The 15,680-nt window shown below is 41.9% G+C and overlaps 1 long non-coding RNA gene across 1 annotated transcript in view; it reads left to right on the forward strand.

Annotated features, from left to right (window-relative positions):
* Positions 1–13,346, forward strand: part of LOC141264261 (uncharacterized) — a 95,301-nt gene extending 81,955 nt beyond the window's left edge. Inside the window, exons 2-3 of the long non-coding RNA XR_012319861.1 lie at positions 13,060–13,202; positions 13,282–13,346. This is a non-coding gene — a long non-coding RNA (uncharacterized lncRNA). The remainder of the gene's footprint in view (positions 1–13,059; positions 13,203–13,281) is intronic.
* The last annotated feature ends 2,334 nt before the right edge of the window (positions 13,347–15,680 follow it).

The following is a 15,680-nucleotide window of genomic DNA, read 5'->3' on the forward strand; positions in this document are numbered from 1 at the left end:
GAGGTCCGGTTGTTACAATCCCGGGTTTTGGCACCATGTCCTGATGTGGTAACCCTTCTTCTTTAGGGAGAACTTTGGAATAGACAGCAAAGGATCTTCACATTGCCAGTGAGATTCAAATTAAAATAATTCATCGATGAAGTGAGGGAGACAAAATACATGCGACATGTATTGTCAGCAGATAGAGTCTGTCTGAGCTGGCTAAGACTCACCATATTTATTAGCTAGACAAAGCAGAACTACAACCATTACATGCAACTGAACAGGAAACCGAAATAGACTTATCAGTGATAACACACTTCCCGTGGCCCAACGTGAAACCTTCTTGTCAGGAAACTCACAGGAAACCAGTATCGAAGTCAGACATTCCATGATGCAAGTTTTAAGCAAAGACTTAAAACATAGAAAGGCATATAATTGTTTCTAAATAATAATGAAGTCAGATATAAAATATTAACCATAACAATATTAAATCACAGTAAAAAATGTTTGTCTTTGTTTTCACTCTCACCCCCTTAAATCCTTCACCTTTTCCAACCACCCCTAATCCCTACACCTAGTAATGAACTATTCATCTCTCCCTACATCCTCCCCATTCATCTCACCTTCTCCTCAGAACTATTCTTCAACATTCAATCCTGTGTCTCCAAACACAGACTGCCACCTCATGCCCTTTCCTGCTCCCACCTACTAACACTTTCTCTGCTCCTCCTCTCTGCCAGTGACATCTCTCCAAATCCAGGCCCTCCTCACCACATCCCTACAATCACTTTCACCTCCTACCCACGATTTATCCCAAATTCTCGTAACCCTTCTAATGTTATACCCATCCCCCCATCCCCCGCTTCCCCAGTCCCTCTAACAGGAGCTCTATCGCTCCATCTGCAACAAACTTTCCTACATTCACAATCTCTTCATCACTAACAAGCTTTCATTCCTCGGCATCATTGAAACCTGGCTCACTCCCTCCGACACACCCTCTCCTGTTGCACTTTCATACGGTGAATTCCAGCATTCCCACACCCCCCACCCCAAAGGCAAGAATGGTGGAGGAATAGGTTTCCTCCTTTCAGATAACTGCTCCTTCACCCAAATTCCACTGCTGCCTTCCATTACTCTCCCCTCTTTTGAGGTGCACTGTGTGTGCATCTATTCACCCTCTAACCTCCAACTGGCTGTCATTTACCGCCCCCTAGGATCAACCTCCAACCTTCTTTGACCACTTCACCACCTGGCTACTTAATTTCCTCTCCGTTGACATCCCCACTATCCTCATGGGTGACTTCAACATCTCCATTGACACTTCCCTCTCAGCTGTCTCTAAGCTTCTATCCCTCACTTCCTCCTTCGGCCTTACTCAGTGGTCTTCCATAGCCACCCACAAAGATGGCCACACACTAGACCTCATCTTCACCTGCCTCTGTTCCCTATCTAACCTCTCTAACTCACCTCTCCCTCTTTCTGACCACAACCTACTTACATTCTCTACCCTCTCCTCTCCAGGGCAACAATCCCCACTCCACAAACTTGCACAACCTCGCAGAAATCTTAAACACCTTTACCTACAGTCACTCTCTGAATCCCTTCTCCCTCTTACAGACATTAGGTCCTTACATGATGCAGATGTTGCTGCCACTTTATACAACACCACAACAGCTGCAGCTCTCAATTGGTCTCCCCCCTCACACATACCAAAGCTCGCACAATCACGACAAGCAAGACAGCCCTGGCACACCAGCCTAAATTAAGAACTGCAATGGGACTCCAGGGTTGCTGATCGTAGATGGAAAAGGTCCCACTCCAATGAGCACTTCATCGCATTCAAACAGTTCCTCACTACTTTCAAGTCCACACTCACTGCAGCAAAACACACATAGTTCTCATCTCTCATATCCTCCCTGTCTCACAACCCCAAACAACTATTCAACACCTTCAATTCTCTCCTCCATCCCCCAGTGCCTCCTCCCTCTCCTCTTATTTCAGCTGAAGACTTTGCCTCATTCTTCAAGCAGAAGATTGACACGATCAGACAAAGCTTTTGCCTAAAGTCCCCACAGCCCCTCCCCACTCCCTACTCAATCCTCCTCCTCCATAACCACCTTCTCCACCATTATGGAAGATCAACTTGACTCTCTACTCTCCAAATCACACCTCACCACCTGTGAACTTGACCCAATCCCATCCCACCTCATCCCATACCTTACCACTATCTTCATCCCAACCCTAACCCACCTTTTCAACCTGTCACTAACAACTGGCGTGTTCCCCTTCAAACATGCCTCGATCATACCCATCCTCAAAAAGCCCTCCTTTGACCCATCCTCTCTGACTAGCTATCGCCCCATATCATTTCTCCACTATGCCTCAAAATTACTGTTACAACATATCCATTCTGAACTGTCCTTCCACCTCTCCTCCTGATCCCTCTTCAACTGCCTACAATCTGGTTTCCGATGACCTACTAACCGCGAAATCCGAGCGACACTACTCCGTCCTCCTCCTGCTGGACCTGTCATCTGCCTTTGACACAGTGGACAATTTCCTCTTACTCCAGACTCTCTCATCTCTCGGCATCACAGACTTAGCCCTATCCTGGATCTCCTCATACCTAACAGACGGAACATTTAGTGTCTCCCACTCACACACCACCTCCTCATCTCACCCCCTATCTGTCGGTGTTCCCCAAGGTTCAGTTCTAGGACCCCTACTCTTCTCCATCTACACCTTAGGCCCGGGACAGCTCATAGAGCCTCATGGCTTTCATTATCACCTCTATGCCGACGACATACAGATCTACCTCTCTGGACCTGATGTCTCCTCCCTACTAACCAAAATCCCACAATGTCTGTCCGATATTTCATCCTTCTTCTCTGCTAGATTTCTAAAACTTAACATGGACAAAACAGAATTCATCATCTTTCCGCCATCTCATTCAACCCCCCCAACTGACCTATCTATCAGCGTCAATGGCTGTCCACTCTCCCCAGTCCCTCAAGCTCGCTTCCTTGGGGTAACCCTGGACTCTGAACTCTCCTTCAAACCACATATCCAAGCACTTTCCACTTCATGCCGTCTCCAACTTAAAAATATGTTCCAGATCCGCACATTCCTCAACCATGAATCTGCAAAAACACTACTGCACACCCTCATCATCTCCCGCCTCGACTGAGGCAACCTCCTGCTCTGTGGTCTCCCTTCCAACACTCTCGCACCCCTCCAATCTATCCTAAACTCTGCTGCCCGAATAATCCACCTTTCCCCCCGCTATTTCCCAGCCTCTCCCCTCTGTCAATCTCATCACTGGCTCCCCATTGCTCAGAGACTCCAGTTCAAAACCCTAACCATGGCATACAAAGCCATTCACAATCTGTCTCCTCCATATATCTCTGACCTAGTCTCCCGGTACATACCCGCACGCAACCTCCGATCCTCACAAGATTTCCTTCTCTACTCCCCTCTTATCTCCTCCTCCCACAATAGCATACAAGATTTCTCCTGTGCATCCCCCCTACTCTGGAACTCTCTACCCCAACATATCAGACTCTCGCCGACCTTGGAAACCTTCATAAGGAACCTGAAGACTCACCTCTTCCGACAAGCATACAACCTGCATTAACCATCGCTCCACTATACCGCTCCACAACCAGCCCTACCCTCACCTACTGTATCCTCACCCATCCCTTGTAGATTGTGAGCCCTCGCGGGCAGGGTCCTTGCTCCTCCTGTACCAGTCGCAATCACGTTTTGTTCAAGATTATTGTAATTGTTTTTGCTATGTATACCCCTTTTTCACATGTAAAGCGACATGGAATAAATGGCGCTATAATAATAAATAATAGTAATAATAATAATAATAATAATAATAAAAAGTGGCAACAATTTTGTCAGGCCTATTTTTGCAATTTTGTGTGAAATTATGTCCAATTTGCCTTTTTTTCCTGTTTTTTTGTGTGTTCATCCAATACACACAAAGGAAATAAACGTGTGTAACAAAACATGTATAATTGCAATAGTTTTCTGGGAGAAATGCTTAATTTTCTGGAACAATTTCAAGGGTGCCAAGACTTTTGGCTATGACTATATATATATATATATATATATATATATATATATATCGAATTGCAGCGACTTGCGGCATTACGGTAATGGTCCAGGATGTGTTTTGGCTGACCATGTACCTCCCCCTCAGGTGACTGGTCACATGACTGTGACATAGTGCAGGTCCTGTATGCACAGAATGTCTGATCACATGACTGTGACATCAGCACAGGTCCTGTGGGTGTGTACTACAGGATATAAACCCTGGTAGTCTTGACACAGGTGTGTAAGGCCTGAGGCCTGTTCCTGTGTGGGACACCGCTAGAGAGTGAAGCCTGGTGAAGTCTGGCAGCCTGAAAGGTCGAGGCTGGATCCTGTGTGTAGATGCCAGTGGCCTTGGAGGGAAAGCCGGCTTCGAAGGCAAGAAGCCTGAAAGGCGGGGGCTGGATGTTGGCTGTGTAAGCATACCAGTAGCCTTGGATGGTACGAGGGCTGGAGACCCCCATCTGGGAAGCCGTAAAGCCACAGTGGTGGCAGAATAACCCTGAAGCAGCTAAACCCCGCCAAAAGTAAAAACACTGCTGTTAGAACCTTGCTCTTAGGTTTTTTCTATTGCTGGTCACATGACCTTGTTGGCCTATTTAGTCCTGCTCCGCCCTTCTGGCTTTGCTGGACTTCATTGTATTTCTACTCTTTAGCTAGCCGGTGTTCAGTATCTAACTCTGTTAGTTTGCTTGGTCTTCGGACCTCTGTGTTCTATATTATTTGTTTGTTCGTCTGTCTGCTACTATTTCTGTTAGGAGGTGTCCATTTTGCTTCCAGTCCCTAGAACTTGTAGGGATTCCTTCCCCACATCTATAGGTCTCCGTACAGACTAGCTGAGGACTTTAGCAGGTCTGATCGCAGGATCAGGTCCCCTGTTACATCGTAGGGATCAAGCTGAGTTCTATCATAGGGACAGATCTCCTCTCTTTCCTTAGCTCTGGTAGCAGAACATAACAGTAAGTCCAGCCTGCAAATTCTCTAAGGAAAGATTTTTCTGTTCCATCATGGTGTCGGTTCAGGATTTGGCTCAACGCCTGCAGGGACTCTCTCTGGAGGTGGCCGAGCTCCGTCAGCACGTGAGTAACTGTCCTGGAGCACATTTCTTGGAGCCTAAGGTACGTTTGCCTGATTTATTTTTTGGTGAACATCAAGAATTTTTTTCATTTAAAAATGCTTGCTTATTGTATTTTCGTTTGAGACCCAGGTCCTCTGGGGATGAATCCCAGTGCATAGGGTTCATAATGTCACTTTTGCGCAAAGAGCCTCAGGAGTGGGCCTTTTCTTTGCAACTTAGTGATTCATGCTTTAGATCAGTGGATAGTTTTTTTTCTGCTTTGGGGCTACTATATGATGATCCTGACCGTGTCTCATCTGCTGAGACTGAGTTGAGACGTTTGAGACAGGGATCAGGTAATGTGGAAAAATTTTGTACTCATTTCCGTCGGTGGTCTACTCAAATAGGGTGGAACGATTCTGCTCTGAAGAGTCTGTTTCTTGCTGGGCTTAGTGAAAGGGTTAAAGACTTGCTAATTGCTTATCCCACACCTGAAGATTTGCAACAGGCTATGCAATTAGCTATACGGGTGGATAGGAGACTGCGTGCAAGGGTTAATGAAAGCAAATCCTCTGCTATGTCAGTTTCTGGTCATGAGAATGTGTGTACTGACAGTGGAGAGCCGATGGAGATTGGAGCGATGGCACCTCGCTCTCAAGAAAAGGACCGCAGATTTTCTGAAGGTTTGTGTTTCTATTGCGGAAATTCTGGTCATTTCATTAAAAGCTGTGTGCTTCGTATGAAGAAAGAAAAAAAAATGGTCAGTCATGCCCGTATTGCCTGTTTAAATTCCAAGGGTGTATTTTTAGCTGCTTCCACTATTGCTCAGGAAAAATTAATGGAATTTCGGGTGTTTGTCGATTGTGGGTCTACTCTGAATGTAATTGATGGGGGATTCTTGGAAAAACTCAATTTAAAACCCGAACCTTTGTCATCCCCCATTGCTGTGGTTTCTGTGGATGGCTCCCCTTTGAAGAATGTTACTCTCAAGGTCTGTGAATTTCCCCTCACTATTAATGGTGTTCACCATGAGAATTTGGATTTGGTAGTTTTGAATAACTTACCTTCTCCGGTAGTGTTGGGATTGCCCTGGTTAAAATTGCACAATCCTGTACTGGATTGGTCTACCAATGAAATTAAATCCTGGAGCCATAAATGTTATGACAAGTGTTGTAACGGGCGCATTGCTGCTGTGGATAGAGGGGAATTGCCTGTTCCTATTCAGGATTTTTGGAGAGTTTTTTCTGAGAAGGAATCGCAGGTTTTGCCTCCCCATAGAGACTATGATTGTACTATTGAATTTGTCCCTGGAGCGACTCTTCCTAAAAGTCGTTTATTTAACCTTACTATTCCTGAGAGAAAGGCTTTGGAGGAATACATACAGACAAGTTTGGCCGCCAGTCACATTAGGCCCTCTAAGTCTCCTGTGGCGGTTGGATTTTTTTTTGTAAAAAAAAAGGACGGCGGTTTACGTCCTTGTCTGGATTTTCGTGAGATTAACAAAATTACTGTACGCAATCCTTACCCACTGCCATTGATTCCTGATCTGTTTAACCAGTTAGTGGGGGCCAAGTGGTTCTCTAAAATTGACCTTCGGGGGGCATACTATCTGCCGTGCCTGAGGAGGAGAATTTTTCCGGCGATTTGGAGAGAGTTTGGACGGATGTGCGTGGTAATCTTCAGGAGGCTAACAGAAAATCTAAAGACTACTTTGATAGGAAAAGACAGGAGGTTTTGTTCGCTGTTGGTGACATGGTTTGGTTGTTCTCTAGGAATCTGCGGTTGAGGATTCCTTCTAAGAAATTGGGTCCCAAGTTTGTAGGGCCCTTTAAGGTGCTTCAGGTTGTCAACCAATCTGCTGTTAGGTTGGAGGTTCCTACCTCCTGGAGAATTAATCCCGTGTTTCATGTCTCTCTGTTGAAAAAAGCTGTTGTGTCGGATTGTGACGCCTCTGCCTCTGTTCCCCCGGTGGTGGAGGACGGGGAATATGAAATTTCTCGCATCCTTAATTCTAGACGGTATAGAGGTAGTTTGCAGTATCTCGTGGCCTGGAAAGGTTTCGGTCCCGAGGATAACTCATGGGTGAGGTCGGATGATGTTTCCGCGTCCAGACTTATCAGAGCGTTTCACAGGAGATTTCCTGATAAGCCTGGTCCTAGGGGATCCGGAGGATCCTCTTAGAAGGGGGGGTACTGTTAGAACCTTGCTCTTAGGTTTTTTCTATTGCTGGTCACATGACCTTGTTGGCCTATTTAGTCCTGCTCCGCCCTTCTGGCTTTGCTGGACTTCATTGTATTTCTACTCTTTAGCTAGCCGGTGCTCAGTATCTAACTCTGTTAGTTTGCTTGGTCTTCGGACCTCTGTGTTCTATATTATTTGTTTGTTCGTCTGTCTGCTACTATTTCTGTTAGGAGGTGTCCATTTTGCTTCCAGTCCCTAGAACTTGTAGGGATTCCTTCCCCACATCTATAGGTCTCCGTACAGACTAGCTGAGGACTTTAGCAGGTCTGATCGCAGGATCAGGTCCCCTGTTACATCGTAGGGATCAAGCTGAGTTCTATCGTAGGGACAGATCTCCTCTCTTTCCTTAGCTCTGGTAGCAGAACATAACAACTGCGTTATATGGACATTTATGTTGCTGCCTAGCTGAGGGCTGTAACTGGAGCCAAGTGGACGTGTCTGTCGCTGGAAAAGCTCCCGAATGTTATGTGTGTAATATGCCGGTGAGCCACTAAGATGGACTGTGTGATAAGCAGTTATGAAGTGCAATAAACTGCTGAAGTGTGAAAACTGAAAAACGTGGCTGGCGTGCTTTAATTGACCCGGTGCAGCGAGTATCCCCCAGTATGATGACTAGCGCTGCCTTGAAATATATATATATATATATATATATATATATATATATATATATACAGTACAGACCAAAAGTTTGGACACACCTTCTCATTTAAAGGTTTTTCTGTATTTTGTTGACTATGAAAATTGTACATTCACACTGAAGGCATCAAAACTATGAATTAACACATGTGGAATTATATACTTATCAAAAACGTGTGAAACAACTGAAAATATGTCTTATATTCTAGGTTCTTCAAAGTAGCCACCTTTTGCTTTGATGACTGCTTTGCACACTCTTGGCATTCTCTTGATGAGCTTCAAGAGGTAGTCACCGGAAATGGTCTTCCAACAATCTTGAAGGAGTTCCCAGAGATGCTTAGCACTTGTTGGCCCTTTTGCCTTCACTCTGCGGTCCAGCTCACCCCAAACCATCTCGATTGGGTTCAGGTCTGGTGACTGTGGAGGCCAGGTCATCTGGCGTAGCACCCCATCACTCTACTTCTTGGTCAAATAGCCCTTAAACAGCCTGGAGGTGTGTTTGTGGTCATTGTCCTGTTGAAAAATAAATGATGGTCCAACTAAACGCAAACCAGATGGAATAGCATACTGCTGCAAGATGCTGTGGTAGCCATGCTGGTTCAGTATGCCTTCAATTTTGAATAAATCCCCAACAGTGTCACCAGCAAAGCACCCCCACACCATCACACCTCCTGCTCCATGCTTCATAGTGGGAACCAGGCATGTAGAGTCCATCCGTTCACCTTTTCTGCATCGCACAAAGACATGGTGGTTTGAACCAAAGATCTCAAATTTGGACTCATCAGACCAAAGCACAGATTTCCACTGGTCTAATGTCCATTCCTTGTGTTCTTTAGCCCAAACAAGTCTCTTCTGCTTGTTGCCTGTCCTTAGCAGTGGTTTCCTAGCAGCTATTTTACCATGAAGGCCTGCTGCACAAAGTCTCCTCTTAACAGTTGTTGAAGAGATGTGTCTGCTCCTTGAACTCTGTGTGGCATTGACCTGGTCTCTAATCTGAGCTGCTGTTAACCTGCGATTTCTGAGGCTGGTGACTCGGATAAACTTATCCTCAGAAGCAGAGGTGACTCTTGGTCTTCCTTTCCTGGGGCGGTCCTCATGTGATCCAGTTTTTTTGTAGCGCTTGATGGTTTTTGCAACTGCACTTCGGGACACTTTCAAAGTTTTCCCAATTTTTCGCATTGACTGACCTTCATTTCTTAAAGTAATGATGGCCACTCATTTTTCTTTACTTAGCTGCTTTTTTCTTGCCATAATACAGATTCTAACAGTCTATTCAGTAGGACTATCAGCTCTGTAGCCACCAGACTTCTGCACAACACAACTGATGGACCCAGCCCCATTTATAAGGCAAGAAATCCCACTTATTAAATCTGACAGGGCACACTTGTGAAGTGAAAACCATTTCCAGTGACTACCTCTTGAAGCCTATCAAGAGAATGCCAAGAGTGTGCAAAGCAGTCATCAAAGCAAAAGGTGGCTACTTTGAAGAACCTAGAAGATAAGAAATATTTTCAGTTGTTTCACACTTTTTTGTTAAGTATATAATTCCACATGTGTTAATTCAAAGTTTTGATGCCTTCAGTGCGAATGTACAATTTTCATAGTCATGAAAATACAGAAAAATCTTTAAATGAGAAAGTGTGTCCAAACTTTTGGTCTGTACTGTATATATATTGTGGTCTCGGCTATGCATTGAGGTATAAACGGAACACTGTCTCTTCAAATTTTCAGTTGGTTTATTGAGCAGCACAAACCAATGTAAAGTTCATGAAAAATAGACACAGCCCATCTGGCTTAATGGCAAAGCAAAATAAGTAAAGAGTCCAGCAAAGTCCTTGCACTGGCCAGGGTCCAGTCACTCAGGGTTAGCAAAAACCACCCAATTCAGGTTTGGCAGAAATAAACAGACGCTCCTCTCTCTGGAGCTGGCCTCCAGATGCTGGACACCGCCTAAGTCAAAAGGCTGGCTTTTTATAGACCCTAAACCACGCCCTGGAGAGGAGATAGGGTGGATAGCTTCCCTCCCAGCACTTAGCTATCCACCTGTAAAGCATGCCCTTGTAACTATGCCTATTAACTCTCTCTTCACCTAATGTGCAGGAGAAACCTCCATGTTTTACATCACTGAAGCAGAAAGTCTCGGAGACACATATCTCCCCTCGAGTAATCTGCCAGTGACTTTTTCACAATATATATTTCATTGAAAGCACATGGTTAGGGCTGGATAACTTCAAACGATGTTAATTAAGAAAAATATTGCAAAGAAGGACTCTCTGTAATTTATAAGACTCTCTTGAATGAGAAGACTATCTTAAAAACAAGGTATGTTCTCAATTAAGAAAGATATCTATAAATCCTTTTCAGTAGAAGACTGGAGAAATGAATTGAATTAATTAAAATATGTATAAATCATATAGAAAACACAAAAAAAAACAACTTAAGTGGCATTATATTCCGGTTTGATTGGCAGCTTTTTTTCCCAATAGCATCATGTCAAAATTTAATGAGTTGCATACAAGACAAATGTGGTGGGACTATGACAAGGTTAAAGAAAAACTAAACACAGAAAATGTTCAAAACTTTGAAAACTATCCTAACACTTTCTCTGCAAGTTTGGAAGTTGTCCCCTGTCTATTGGTTAACTTCCCGTTCACTTGGGGTCTGACCGCTGGGTCTCCCACCGGTGCCAAAAATCGTCCAAAGAGCCCTGTATGAATTGAGTGATGTTCGATTATGCGCACATTTACTCCATTCATTGGAGGTCCCATATATTTACTTTTATTATTTTATTTCAGAATTGCTGCTAAACAAATAATTTGGGACCTCATTTAAATATTTATATTAATATTTTATATTTAATTAATTAATATTTATATTTAAATATCCTTTGTATAGGCTTCTTACACTGTTTATGGTAACTCAAATTTCCAAAGATTGGCAAAACTAGAGTGGGAAATTAATATTAAGAGCCCTATTCATCATTGCTTTTGAGATTTTTTGTATAGTTTGGTCTGTTTCCCACCTTTTTATTTTGTTTCAACCCAATTCATTATTCTATATGCCCTATTTTTCTAATCTTATTTTATATGTGCTTGACTTTTTATTCCTGGACGGAGTCTAGCAATTCGGGATGTTTTATCTGGATTCTTCAATTGCAACTTTTTCAAAATAGAAAAATTTGGCACAACTTTACTTCAGTCTCCTCCAAAGCCCCCACCCTGGAATACTTTTGAGTACGCCATTATTTTTGGTGCAATTTGTGTATCTTTTTTTTGGCATCAACGATGACTTTTGGTGACAAAAGTCGCAAAAACAGTTCAAGCCAAGAAGAAAGCCCATTTTCTTACTTTACACCAAAATCATGAACCGCACGCACCATTTTGATGAATTTGATGCCAAAAACTGCAATTAATACAAGAAAAAAGGAAAGTAAGTTAAAAAGAAATGCAAATGATTATTCGAGGTCATAGTCTATAATAAATGTAATTATTACTGTCTATCTTTATGAATTTGTAAATATACAAGACAGACATTTAAGAAATGAGAAGTTTTAATTAAGTGATTCTTATCCCACTAATGTGATTAAGTAGGATTAGATACCAAGTTGCTATTGATATGTTACTGAGTGTACTTATAACTGGAAACATGGTACAAAGATATCTTATAATCATAGATTTAGCTAAGAACAAGAAGGGAAAGCTCAGTTTAAGATACATCTCTTCAAGCCACATATTGCCATACAATCATGCCTAATTAATTTGATTTTCATTCAAACAAAAAACAACATAAAAAACTATTACAAATCAGAGCATTTACAGTGCATGATGCTTGTGTGCTTTAGAATTTGTATTTCTTTTGCAAAAATACCAGCACAAGTTAGAATCACCATCGAAAAGAGAAAGCTCATCAAGACTGTAATTGAAGACAAAATGCAATGATTTAACTACCTATGGCCTCATCATTCTCATTGCTTTGGAACCCATTTTCATAAGCTTTGTGTTGATGATTACGCAGGAAGCATAGTTAAAGAGCGTTTTGATATTTGCTAGATTCTGACCAGGTGCAAACATTTCAAGCCACTGACTGTACAGAGAATGAAACTTGTCACGAAGCTTCAAGTCATTACATGACACATTGTCTTTCTGAAGCATGATTCCCAAACAAATACAAGGAAAAATAAATGCAAAACTAAATTAAGATTTTCACTTCTTTATCAGCAACTTAATTTTTTATATAAAAAATAAACACAAAAAATGTTTTGCAAACTCAACTTATTGTGAACTTAATATGCTGTACATAAACTTCATAAAAGCTTTTTCAGATGTAGCATTATGGCTGCAAAACCTAGAGTGAACTCTGGCTAAACTAAAGCGAACCTAAAGGCGTTGTCCAAAATTACATTATTTTTTTTTTTACAGAGACCTTTAACTACACAGTATGAACACATGAAACCTTGCTTGAGATTCCTCTTTTTTCACTGTTTAGGTACAATTTTCTGCACTATGTCTTCTGACCAGGACAGTTACATGACCACTGCATCCAATCATTGACTGCAACACTGACCAAACTATAAGATGTCTGAAATCACAGTAATCGATGTTAATTCGGTTCTGCAGCCAGATGTATCATGCCAGATTGAAAAAACTTCAATCAAGGATAAGTAATAAAACAACTGTTTATTGATCTTAAAGGGAATCTGTCAGGAGTTTTTTGCTATGTAATCTGAGGACAGCATGTGGTAGGGGTTAAAACACAGAATTCCAGGATGTGTCACATGTCAGGCTGTGTGCTGTTGTTTACTTCGAAGGTTTTATCATCTGGTGATTAACATTGCTGTGACTAGCTGGCCATGTTCTTGCAATTTTGACTCTGCTCCTTTATGTGATAAGCAGGTCACTGTCTATAGACAATGTACATAAAAAGCCTGCTAGGGACGGAGTTAGCTTTCTTAACTCTACTGCATGAAGGAACCTATACGGTGCTGAAATGCATAACCTAAATAAAGTGACCCTACTTCTACTTATGTGCCATCTTTTTTCCAGCAGCGCCCAGCGCTTTTTTCTTCTACACCCTGCATTACTCATTGTGGTTGGCATTGTGCATTACCAGAACAGGGATGAGCAGCTGCTGGTCCACGCTTTACAAGTTCTCAAGCAGAGATGCTCTTGCTGTAAACACATCTTGCAAAGTAAGTAGTTCCGCTTACTGAGTCACCACACCATACTACAATACACTATGGAACACCACTTTTTATCATTTTCTTCTAGATTACTGTGGAATTTGGTGATCATCCTGCTGAAGCATCAATCATTCCCGTTGCCTGCAAAATGATGTAGGTATGGTTAGGTCTATCTTCTTTTTTGCTTCCCTGCTTACTCCCGCACTATTATGATGTTTCTAAATGTAAGCCTCCATATTTGGCCATGTGAAATGATGAGAGTTATAAAATATGTAGAAATTCAATATTGTTCTGAAGGGTTTGTTCACAACACTGGCTGTCAAGTGGCTGACTGCTGGGACCACCATTGATTCTAAAAACCAGGCTCTGCATTACTCCATTAGGTTGGAGCAATGGTCGTCCATTACATTTTGGTATATTAGACATATAACCCTATAATTATAATATATTATATATACTGTATTATCTTAAAGTCTTTGTATTTTCTTCTGTTAAGGCACAGCGCTGATATATTGTTTGTTTTTATTTTTTTTAATACTGCTGTTGTATTAAATATTTTTGGAAGTTGTAAACTGAGGATGGCACGCAATTGAAGTCTAAAATAAAGTTAATTTCAATGCTGTTAGTGCATTTCTTATCTCTCTGAAAACTCTGCAAGAAGAAAGCGTTAAATTAGCTCCAAAGGTGCAGCATTACATTAAAACTGAAATTTTGAATCAGTTTGATTATATTTTAATACAACAAAAACCTTGATCGTTGTACTATAAAACCAACTTGGCAAAATTTGTTCTACTCATAACATAAAAAATCTAAGTATGAATTACAATGTAATAAAAATCTGATTAAAATATTGCTTGCATAAATTAATTACTTTGTAAAACTCAGTGTGAAAGCTCCAGTTTGATTATTGACACTTGTAAAACAAGCAATCTGAGCTGTATGAACATTCTTTCCCATGACATTTCAATTAGATTTTTGAGAAACATAACATACTTTGCATTCATGAGGTGTTAAGTGTTTTGAAGTAAAGCATTATTGCTCTCCTTTTAAAAACTGCAGTCATTATTGTCCATGCACCAATCAGGTGCAAAGAGGTAGTAATTTAGCATTAGAGGAGAGGAAATGTATTTATTTTGGCAGCCAATAAAGATAGTGCACCAGTATACCTCTCTCAAGTAGTGTGCTAGATTCACCTACTGATAGATGACAATTGTACCTAAATAGAATGCCACACAAATGCTCCGCATCATGCAATATCCAGGGAAATGCAAATGGCACAATTTACCTACGTAACACTACTTTCCTAATTTTGGATGGTAATACTCAGGTTTTCCCAGGACATGGGTGCCCAAAACTATTCCAGTACTGGAATAAGTGAAACAAAAACACGTGGGAATAGTTTGTTGATATGTTTATGTGAAATGACAATAGAAATTCAAAGCAAAAATGTATCAAGGAGTGAGGGTGAAGGTAAATTAGACATAATCAAACTATCCAAGGTCATTATCAGAGATAGATTCACACTGTGGATCCATCAGAACTATATCAGAATACTCTTGCCCAATCTGCTGTCAGATAACTCTCTTCTTACCATTTTTCAATCTGATGCCGCTCTTTACACTCTACAAAAACTGCCCTTACCAAAGTCTCTAATGATCTACTAGAACCTAAATCTAATGGTCACTACTCTCTTCTTATTCTCCTGGATCTCTCTGCAGCATTTAACACCAAAGAACACCAACTCCTCCTCACAGTGCTACTGTCACGGGTGAGTCAGGTGTAATAGACAGTCGCTCTGGATCTGGCTGTTGAAGGTCACTGGGCTTGGCATTACGGATGCCTATTTAATCCTTATTCTTTTAGGACCTAGCAGTAGAGATGAGCGGTGTTCGACTCGAACTGTTCGCCAATCTCAAATTCGAGCTGTTTTGGGCGGTGTTCGAGCCGTTCGGCGAACACGAATAATTTGAAAAAAATTTGGCTGTTCGAGGTTATGTTCGATAACTGTTTGCGCACCAAAATCATAACTGGATTTTTCTCAGTAATGCTGAAAATTAATGTTAAAACGCAGTTTGAGTGTATAGCGGGGCGGGGGAAGGGGCAGGGGATGGATCTCTGCAGAAATAATGAAGATCTCGATTTTTTTTTCTCTTTCCCGCATTTACAGTGGGGAGGTGCAATCTGTCAGCCTATCAGCAGCGCACACACGGAGCGAACTGCTTTTTTTCACACAAGCAAGGGCATGTGTCATTGGCAGTGCATGTCACATGTCCTTGCCCTATAAGACCCAGCCATTTTCCCCGTCGCCACCATTTTCTCACTGCTGCAGCTGCATGTTAGAAAGCACCGCTGTTGCTGTGTGCGCTATACTTTGTTAATTTGAAGCCAATTTTCGCACAAATCTAAAGATAGCTTGGGAGTAGGGAATAGTTGTGATTGCAGTCATTTTAAGGACTAGGTTACATAATTTCCTACGACTTTTATCAG

Source organism: Phyllobates terribilis, unplaced genomic scaffold (genome assembly GCF_046119375.1).
Source record: "Phyllobates terribilis strain yellow unplaced genomic scaffold, ASM4611937v1 Scaffold_4__5_contigs__length_816908805, whole genome shotgun sequence".
Lineage (NCBI taxonomy): Eukaryota > Metazoa > Chordata > Amphibia > Anura > Dendrobatidae > Phyllobates > Phyllobates terribilis.